Genomic DNA, 10,553 nt, shown 5'->3' with positions numbered 1-10,553 from the left:
GTTGAATCACAACAGAAAATAGCAACTGTCTGAAAGTGTCCTTACTCCCAGGTGAGTGGGCATAAAATTCCATCCTCCATAAACATGGACAAAACCGACATTTGGAAGACATAAGTGTAGGATGGGAATGGTTTGCCTTGTGGGTGAATTATTGCAACAGGAATGGAGAGATGGTCCCTTCTGTAACATGCAGCTTGCAGGTCACTTAAAGAGCTATCAAAACTCCAAAGGCAATGAGGTAGTGAGATCTGAGCTGAGCAATCAGATCTCTGGGAGTTTTGTTAGTTGCGTTGTCCATACCTATTCAGCAGGTATTGAGGAACATGGGTTACAAACTAGGTCTGTGTACACACCATACATTTAAAGTGTGCACACACCCAATAATTCTTGTTATTGGGTGTGTTTATTAAGGATGCTGGGACTTGTAACTTTGTGAGGGGTAAGCTACATTTCCTAGGATTCCCAGGAAGGGTATGTGTGCTTTAAATGTACACAGATAGCCCTCAAGGCATATTTTTTGGATCACTGACAGATTCTTCCAGGAAAAAGATGAAAAGACACTGATCACCTGTGCCCCCAATTTCCAGTAGAAAAAAATCCCAAAGTGGAGAAAAGGTTGCAGCATTTGGGACCTTTATATAAAAGGTGAGAAAGAGATGACAGGATATAATATTATAAAATTATGCGTGACATGAAGAAAGTGGATAAAGAAAAAATCATACGGGGAGAGGCAATCCTGGAGATATTGCAGCCCTGAGCCATTTAAAGCTTCATAGGTCAGTCATGCTGGCCACATGCCACAAATGCCGGCTCCCTCGGCCTGTAAAGCGAGATGAGTGCCGCAACCCCAGAGTCATTTGCGACTGGACTTAACTGTCAGGGGTACCTTTACCTTTACCTTTACCTTTACTAGGCCAAAATCAGCACTTTGAATTGGGCTGGGAGACTGATTAGCAGCCAGTGCAGTCAGACCAGGATTCTCTTGGCCTAGTGAGCAAGTTGGCCACTGAATTCTGCACCAGGTGAAGTTTTTGAACCATGGGCGTAGGTGGGGGGGGGGAGGAGGAAGCTTCCTTCTAAAATCAAATCAATCAATAAATACTTTACTAACTGACCAATAGAGTTGCAGATAGCTTGGTTCTGCCCCCTCCCCATAAATCCTGGCTACGCCCATGTTCTGAACCATCTTCAGAGGTAGCCCCAAGTAAAACACATTGCAATAATCTAATACGGAGGTTACAAGAGTGTAGACAACAGGCTATCCCTGTCCAGATGGGGGCACAGCTGGACCACTAGCTGAAGCTGATGGAAGGCACTCCATGCCAGCAAAGCTACTTGAACCTCAAGTGACAGCAATGGATCCAGTGGCACCTCCATGCTATTCCTTCAGAGGGAGTGTAACCCCACCAAGAGCAGGCCACCTCCCAGCCATGTAGTCTAGGGAACCACCCACTAACAGCCTCTGTCTTATCTGGAAACCTCAAGGTTAGATTACTGCAATTCGTTATACGTAGGGGTGTCTCTGAAGATGGTTTGGAAACTTCAGCTGGTGCAGAATTCAGTGGCCAGGTTGTTCACTGGAGCAAGACGGTCTGAGCACATTACACCGATCCTGGTCCAACTGCACTGGCTACTGATTAGTTTCCAGGCCCAATTCAAAGTGCTGGTTTTGACCTATAAAGCCTTAAATGGCTCAGGACCACAATACCTCAAGGACCGCCTCTTTCCATATGAACCTACCTGGAGCCTGAGATCATCTTCTGAGGCCCTTCTTCGTGTGCCTCCTCCACGAGAGGTCCAGAGGGTGGCAACACAAGAACAGGCCTTCTCTGCAGTGACTCCCTGTCTGTGGAATGCTCTCCCCAGAGAAGTTCACCTGGTGCCTTCACTATACACCTTTTGGCCCCAGGCAATAACGTTCCTTTTTAACCAGGCCTTTGATTGACCTGATCAACATCCCATACCCTTTTAGATGTGGCTCTTTTTTGGGGGGAGTATTACAGTGGTACCTCGGGTTAAGTACTTAATTCGTTCCGGAGGTCCGTTCTTAACCTGAAACTGTTCTTAACCTGAAGCACCACTTTAGCCAATGGGGCCTCCTCCTGCTGCCGCGCCGCCAGAGCACGATTTCTGTTCTCATCCTGAAGGAAAGTTCTTAACCTGAAGCACTATTTCTGGGTTAGCGGAGTCTGTAACCTGAAGCGTATGTTACCTGAAGCGTATGTAACCTGAGGTACCATTGTTATGGGTTATTGCTTTTATTTTAATTTTATGTACTGTGATCCTTTTAGGTGAACCTCCCTGAGACCTCTGGGTATAGGGTGGTATATAAATCATGATCATCATCATCTGGGCTTCAGTTTGTTGGCTCTCATTCAGTCCATTACTGAGGCAAGACAACAGCCACACTTGCAGATGTAAAGGAGAAGTAGAGCTGTGTGTCATCAGCATATTGCTGACCAGATACTCTAAAACTCTGGATAATCTCACTCTGTGGTTTCATGTTGATGTTAAACAGCATGAGGGATAAAATCAAACCCTGAGGAACCCCACGCGGAAAGCTCCACAGGGCTGAAGAGAATCCCCCTCTGGAAATGGCAATCTAAGCAGGACCGGAACCACCACAAAGGGAGCTGGCCACTTTTTGTAATATTTATATAGTGGCAGGTGCATGGGTGAATAGGACTCAATTCACCTGTCCAGCACTTGTTTACTCTTTCTCTTATTTATCCATCTCCCTCTCTCGCCATTTTTGTTCAATCAAGCATCTGTTTCTGCTTCCTCCAGACTCCACTCCTTCCTGAGTGATTAGCCCAGCCTGAGCCACCCACTGGCTGACTGCCTGCGCTGTCCCCAGGACTCCTGCTACCATCCTCCTCTGTGGAGGCAGCCATGATCTGTGTGTGCTGGGAGGAAGCCCTTTTGCTCACAGCAGGGTTGAAAAGGTGGGGGAGCACATCCGAAAGCAAAGATTTAAAGAGACCGCAGTTGCTACTTTCCTGGCCTGCCCTCAAGACCACAACAAATATGGGGAAGGTGATCCTTCACCAAGAGACAAATGATAAGCTGGTCTAAAGCAAGAAGAAACTGCTTCTCCCCACACTTGCATTTCCAAAATTAATACTGCGTATATTGTTAAAAAAAACAGCATATATGCGTATATGAAATTTAGCATAGACACACTAACATTGTGCAAGGAATAAATCATTTTAAAACTCCAAATCACTCCTAGATCCCCTCCTATAAAATTACTTCAATGGGTTGCCTAATTCTCTTCCATGTGGACAGCTGCCACTCTGATTTATGCAAGCTGGGGGGTTCAGGCTAGGCCAATGGGGGTCAGGGACAGACTCTGCTGTAAATGAACTTTAGATATATGGTATGTATTTAAGGCCCCACCCCAGAGAATCCTGGGAACTTTAGTACACCACTCACAGATCTACAATTCCCAACATCCTTAACTACAATTCCCAGGATTCTTTGGGGGCGCTTTAAATCAACAGTGTGTGTAGACTCTGGACATAATAGGAGGAGACTCTTTAGATGCTAATGTGTTTTGTTTTTCTTAAACGGTCTTCACCCCCCCCCATGGTAATGTGTATTAAATCACTTTCTTCCAAGTGTGATGAGCCAGTCTGCTGTGTACCTTGTTTTGAGGACCCTCCTATGCCTTCTGCGGAGTGAGGCCCCTGGGCCTCTGCCACAAAGCCATAGCACTCCTACTGCCTCTTGCATTCTGATCTGACACCTCTCCTGAGCGCCAAAGGCAGCTCTTTTCTCATATGCTCTGTGCAATTTCATGGTTATCCGAGGTGCATTTCCAGGGAAGGATCGCTCCCTACCCGCCTCCAGAGATTCCTTTACAAAATGTTTGGGAACAAATACAGTTCTTGTTATCTCACCGGAAAGAAGAAGCGGCAGCATGGAAAGCAAATGTGGGCTGGTTGAGAATGTGAGTCACAACTTCCATTCTTGAGATGAATGAGTGAAAGCGAGGGAATCAGAAATGTCATGAGCGGTAGTAGAGCCCTCTAGCATAATGAGTAAACTCTATTTATTCTCTCAATCTGCTTACGCTGGGAATCTGCTCTAAAGCAGATTCTTGTTCTGGGTTGAGATTTCTATTCCGGCTGACAAGCATTCTTTGTAACTCCAAGGGCTGCACAACTTTCCACCAGAATTTGTTTTGGGACAGAGGTAACAAAGCTTTCTAGATCAAACCCATTCTCGTGGACTAGTTTTATAGCTCACTAGTCTTTTTTCTTTTACAGTACAATGCTTTGGGGAAAGGCTGCAGCTCAGTGGCACGGCACAGCTAGGCTTGGAGATGGTACCAGGTCCAGGCCAGACTAGAAAGACCACAGAAGAATAGAGTATGCACACTATATATCACAAATGAAAAGTGGCAGGTTTGCAAGTCTGTGAACAAGTGACTTGCAAGTGACTTGCCCATGGTTTCTCAGTCTGCTCATTAGGTGTTAACCATTGATAAACAGTTTCAAGACTCCTGCTCTTATCTTTGTTTAGCATTGGAGTCACTAGGCAGCCCTTCCAGTAGATGACTGTCGTCCGACAGCCCTACAGAACTGAAGGTTGTCCTCTGTAAAGCAGCACACAAGGCTAGCCTAGGGCAAAGAGATTTTGCTTGTTCACAATGGTCTGTGGTACTCCGTGGTCTAAACCACAGAGTCTAGGGCTTGCCGATCAGAAGGTCGGCAGTTCAAATCCCCGCGACGGGGTGAGCTCCCGTTGCTCGGTCCCTGCTCCTGCCAACCTAGCAGTTCGAAAGCACGTCAAAGTGCAAGTAGATAAATAGGTACTGCTCCAGCGGGAAGGTAAATGGTGTTTCCGTGCACTGCTCTAGTTTACCAGAAGCAGCTTAGTCATGCTGGCCACATGACCTGGAAGCTGTATGCCGGCTCCCTTGGCCAATAAAGCAAGATGAGCGCAGCAACCCCAGAGTCGGCCACGACTGGACCTAATGGTCAGGGGTCCCTTTACCTTTAATGATGTAACCTTAGAGGTGTGAATATGTAAAACTTGAACTAATAAAAGTTGGGGGCTCCTTTTGTTCAGGGTCTTGCCCATCTCTCTGTTGTATGAGGTCAGACCCTGCTATAGCAGTTTTGCTTGGTTTTTTTGCAAATAAAGGCCAGGTGTCTCCACTACAGTGGTGCCCCGCAAGACGAATGCCTTGCAAGACGGAAAACCCGCTAGACGAAAGGGTTTTCCGTTTTTGAGCTGCTTCGCAAGGCGATTTTCCCTATGGGCTTGCTTTGCAAGACGAAAACGTCTTGCGAGTGTTCCGATTTCCCCCCGCTTCCCCCCTTTTTCTAAGCCGCTAAGCCGCTAATAGCCTTTTAGCCGCTAAGCCGCTAAGCCTTTAATAGCCGCTAAGCCTTTAATAGCCGCTAAGCCTTTAATAGCCGCTAAGCCTTTAATAGCGCTAATCCGCTAATAGGGTTGCTTCGCAAGACGAAAAAACCGCTAGACGAAGAGACTCGCGGAACGGATTAATTTCGTCTTGCGAGGCACCTCTGTATTTTGCTTTGGTTGTGTCTGTCTTTACTCTCTGACTGCAGGAAATCCTCACATACCTATCAGGCTCAAAGTGTCCTCTAAGGACCTAGGGCAGTTTATTTTTTTATCTTCTTCACCTTGTAACAGACAGCATTCAATTGGGAACCAGAAGTTTGGGTCTGGGTAATCATTCTAGCCTTTTCTATTTATGTATTTACATGTATTTACCAAAATTATTATATAGTGCCAACTCATAAAATACCAAGCTGGTACACAACAATATATACATGTGCAATAAATCATAATGTGCCATGGAAATAGTACAAAATAATGATTAAAATGACTGGCTCATCAAGAAAGATTAACCAGCTCTAGGCCCATCGGCATAAAAAGGCATTCAAGGGGTACCTGAAGGATTCTTGCCAAGTCTTTGCAATGTCCAGTTTCTAGCTAAAGCCAGTCAGGCATCTATATCTATTGTTATGAGTTCAGAGATGCCAGACCACTCTTCAAATAGGCTAGCTTCCTGTGTTGATGTAATTGCCTGGGTGACGAGCCATTAAGACAACAAAGGAGGGTGGCTTCTGTGCCAGACTGCAAATGGGTGGGGGCTCCCTTTCAGCTCTTAGATAGTTAGAAGGACAAAGCCAGGGCTGGAGCACAGAGTTTCCCTGTGATGTGACCTAGAAGAAAAAGCTGCAGGCTGGAAAGGCAGAGAGCAAGCCACAGCTGATTTCTGCTAGAGTCCAAGGCTGTGGCTATAGGAGAAATGTGTAAATAAACCATGTTTCATAAGACACCCTAGTTTCTGCTGTGCCTCCCAAAAGGCAACACAAACCTTGAGTCTGGAACCCCTGAAATCTTGCACTACTCAGAGACGGAGGAGGTGTGCCACAGTATGAAGCTTAGGTGGTGGTGAGGAAATCCAAGAAAGCGGTTTTTAAAATTCTATTTCTCTCTTCCTGCAGAGCTTCTGGCACTGTCTCTTTGACATAGCTACAGGATTAGGGTAGGTCTGAGTAATCTCCCAGGTACTTGTTCCAGCTTGGTGGCTCTTGGTTCTACATGGGGTAACCTTGTAGTTCAAAGTTTCCTCAACGCTGCCTATTCATAAATTGACTTTCCTGTGAGTCATGTCAGCAAAACCAGCAAGATCAAGTTATAAATGAGGAGCATGTGGTGGTGAAGAGATCCAATTACCTACGTACATAATCCAAAAGGTGAGCAATATAACAGAAAAACAAACGTCTGAATTAGTTGCCAAGCAACCACAAAAAAACTGGCACAGTAAGTATTTTGTGCTCTTCCCCCCCCCTCCGCCCCCCCAGCTCCTGTCAACCAGCTTGAGGCCATTTGTTAGGAAAGGAGGGGACAAGGCTGTCCCCCTCCCCACCCCGCTTTATAGCAGTGTTTAAAAACAGATGTACATTTATGGTAAATATGCACCTTTTGTGCTGGATTCTCCAAAGTGCTGCCCAAATATGCTCCTCCAAGGCTCACCAAAACTCATTGGGCTGTGCCCTCAGACCCACCAAAAGGAGCTGTAAAATCTACAAATAGGCAAGGACCTTTATAAGGACCAACCAAAATGCCTCAAATGGTGGCATGTCTTCAAGTTCTCCAGAACACCAAGCAACATCATGCACAAAGCAGGAAATTTGAGGTGGTTTTTTTTTTTTTTTTTTTGAAAAGCACTCCTTCCTTCTTTCCTTTGTCCTCATCTCCACATACCACTATTTCATGACAGTTTGCTTTAATAAAGGTACTGCTCAGCTGTGGATTTTGGAGGGTTCCCCTCATGAGCATAGCCAAGTTTTTTTGGGGGGGCAGGACTTTTGTTGGGGGGCAGAACAGAAGTGATTGGTCAGTTAAGTATTTCTATTGTTTTACTTGATGGGAGGCAGCTGCCCTCCTGCCCCCCTTGGCTACATGCATGGGTCCGCTCCCCCCCCCCCACATGGACCAACGCTGCTGCCTTTACTTTTTATGTGCCTTCAGAAACAACTCTGCTCACTAGCTCCACCCCAACCCTTCACCAAATTCTGCCTAGGGGAGCTGAGAGGGCTGACAACACCCCCCCCCCGCACATTGTGTTCATCCAGCCATCTGATGCAGTTGAGGAAGCCATTATGTCCTGTGCTCAGTTATTCAGCGGAATATCTCTAACCAGATCAAGTCTATAGCATAGAGCAATGTAGCAATTGTTAAAATTGAAAGAAGGCTCAGGATTGTTTGACAAGCCATGGCAAAAACTGCACACGGGTTGCTGTGAATTTGCGTCAGAGACCTGGAAAATCTTTTCTGCAAATACGCATTTGCACCCTCTTATCGGTTATATCACTGAGTGCACCTTCAGTAAACTGAATTAGGTACAAAGCATGGGTGGGGAAGTTTGTTTCAAAGGAGGCAGCTGTCCAGTCAAGCACAGCGGAGGTAAGAAGTGAGGCGATTTTCATCACGGAATCATGAACATAATGTAGAGACTGGCAAGAACAACAGTCAGAACGAGGGACAGCGTAAGAGCAAATGATATCAAGTGTGCTTGTTTTTTTTAAACGGCTTGACAATCAAGGAAGTGCAGCCCAGTGACAAATAAACACCACATCATGCAAAATCCTGCTTGAGTCCCATGTGCACACTGCGTGCTCATCACCAGCAACATTGACCCAGTTGGGCTTAAACTCTTCTCTTTCACACTGTAGTTTGGAGGTATCAGGATGAATAAAGAATCTACTTCATCATCTTCCTGACAGAATCAGGCATCCTTCATAATTCAGAGCCACAGAACAAACCAGCTTTTTGCAAACCAGCAATGCCTGCCACAGCTTTTTAATTATTGTATATATTGTTTAAGAGCTCTGTGCCACCCTTCTGGTGTCTATGCACCACTTGGGGCAATTAACAACTACTTAAAAGCACAACACAATTATATATTTTATATATACACATACGCACACATACACACACACACACACAGCAACAAGAAAAATACAGGAAATATGCCTTGAAAAAGTTTAAATGATTGAGAATACACTTAGCAGGGGAAAAAAAACCCTACTGACATAAAAAATGTATTTCCTAGCCAGAGATTCGGAGACAGGGTTTAAAGGTTTTTTGTTCTCTTTGTGTGTGTGTGGCATTTGATCTATGTTGCAAAAAATCAGACTTCTTGTGACAGCTGGTGCTGCTTTGTAACCTGGCAAATACCTTAACTGGTTTCAAAAAAACCCCCAAAAGTGATGGAGTTGCATGTTGAGTCTTATTTCTGTGTTGCATCCCCTTTTGTTGAATCGTTTCCAGGGGGAAGCTGTTGTTAGTCTCCTGGAACCTAGCAGAACACTTCATGACTCTGAGGAATTGGGCTGCAGTTCACAAAATTTATGCCATAGTAGATCTGTTGGTCTTTAATGTGCCACACGAGTCCTTGTTGCTTCTCTTGAATGAAATTGTAACTTACCTGGAAAGGGCTTGTCAGCATCTTGTTTTGGAATGCCTGCAGGGCTGATCTCTTGCTGTGTCCTGTATTAAACTTCCTGACATGGATTATTTTAGACTCACCTCCGCCCCTTCCTTTCGTGATATTACAGGCCTGAGAAGTGGAACTTCCTTTCTTTTGCAGTACAGAAGCAAGTGGCGCTGTTCAATGACTGTGGTGTTAGTGTGTTAGTGCCGCAGATCTTTCCGGCCATGCAGCTTTTGTTGAAATAAACTTCCCTTAAACTAGGTGGGTGTTTAAAGTCAAATGTCACTGAGATGACAGTTGTTTGTATTTCCAGTCTCCCTAACTGTACTCAACAAAACAATAGAAAGAAGGGGAATCTTTGCTTTAATTTCTGAAACAGTGAGTATTTACCGTATTTTTCGCTCTATAACACGCACCCGACCATAACACGCACGTAGTTTTTAGAGGAGGAAAATCCGTAGGCATGCCACCCGTAGGCATTTCCTCCATAACACGCACAGACATTTCCCCTTACTTTCTAGGAGGAAAAAAGTGAGTGTTATGGTGCAAAAAATACGGTAATCTTCACAAACATGCCAGAAATCAAATGTGATCACTGTCCCCCACTTGTGTGGTTTTAAAAACCAAAATATAAATCTATTAAAATGCATGCAAACACAAAGCCATTATTAGAAAGGCAATTCATAGATATCAAGGAGGCTGGCTTACCCTTAAACATTTCCAGCTGGCCATCTGCTGTTGCCTAATGAAACTGCCTTGTCTGCTTCACATGACCCAGTTGCCTGGACAATTGAGAGGAAGCACTTGCTTTTATGTGAACAGAGTCACTGTAAAACCAAATTGCAAGGATCAGTTTACAGCACTAGCTCCTGGAAAAACACCACAATGCTTACGCCCTATGATCGTCAGACAAGAATGAAAGGCCAAAGATATTCAGAGACAATTAAGCAGGCTAGGTTGGCAGCCTTGAACTGTCCCAGTCTCAAGTGCTTCTGAAATCCTGTATGTCTCTAAAGGACTTTTAAACAGGGTTTTCTTCCTGCTGGTTGCAAAGAGAAGCTTGCAAATGTCACCTCAGATTATAGACTAAACTCGCCTGGAGCCAGGCAGACAAATGGATAGATTGGTGAATGCATGAAAAGTCACTTAAGCTGCACAGTCACTTAACATATGCACTCTATATATTACCTGCCTCGTTTTTAAAACATGTTCAAATGACCCTGACTACTTAGGAGTATTCCTTCCAGCTCCAGCCACAAAGCAAGATTGAGTAATGGGTTGTGGTTCTATATTGCACAGCTAACAGAGTGGTTGCTATGTACTTAGCTGAAACAGTCGGAGAACGAAGTCAATCCCAAGTGATTGATTATTGCCCCATTCTTCCATGCAAGCACCATCGCAGATAAGGAATATATTTTAAATGACTGTACTCGAGTGGGAGAGAAGCAGTAATGCAGAGACCCAACTCCACACAGACTCTGTTGCTTTATGGCTACTTGCATTCTCTGAAAAGTGGAGTGATCTTTAAGAGATCCCAGGAGTAACCAACAGTATCCCACAACTTGCATTT

Source organism: Podarcis vaucheri (genome assembly GCF_965113315.1).
Source record: "Podarcis vaucheri genome assembly, chromosome: 6".
In the NCBI taxonomy this organism is placed as follows: Eukaryota; Metazoa; Chordata; class Lepidosauria; order Squamata; family Lacertidae; genus Podarcis; species Podarcis vaucheri.
Note: the sequence above shows the minus strand (reverse complement) of the source record.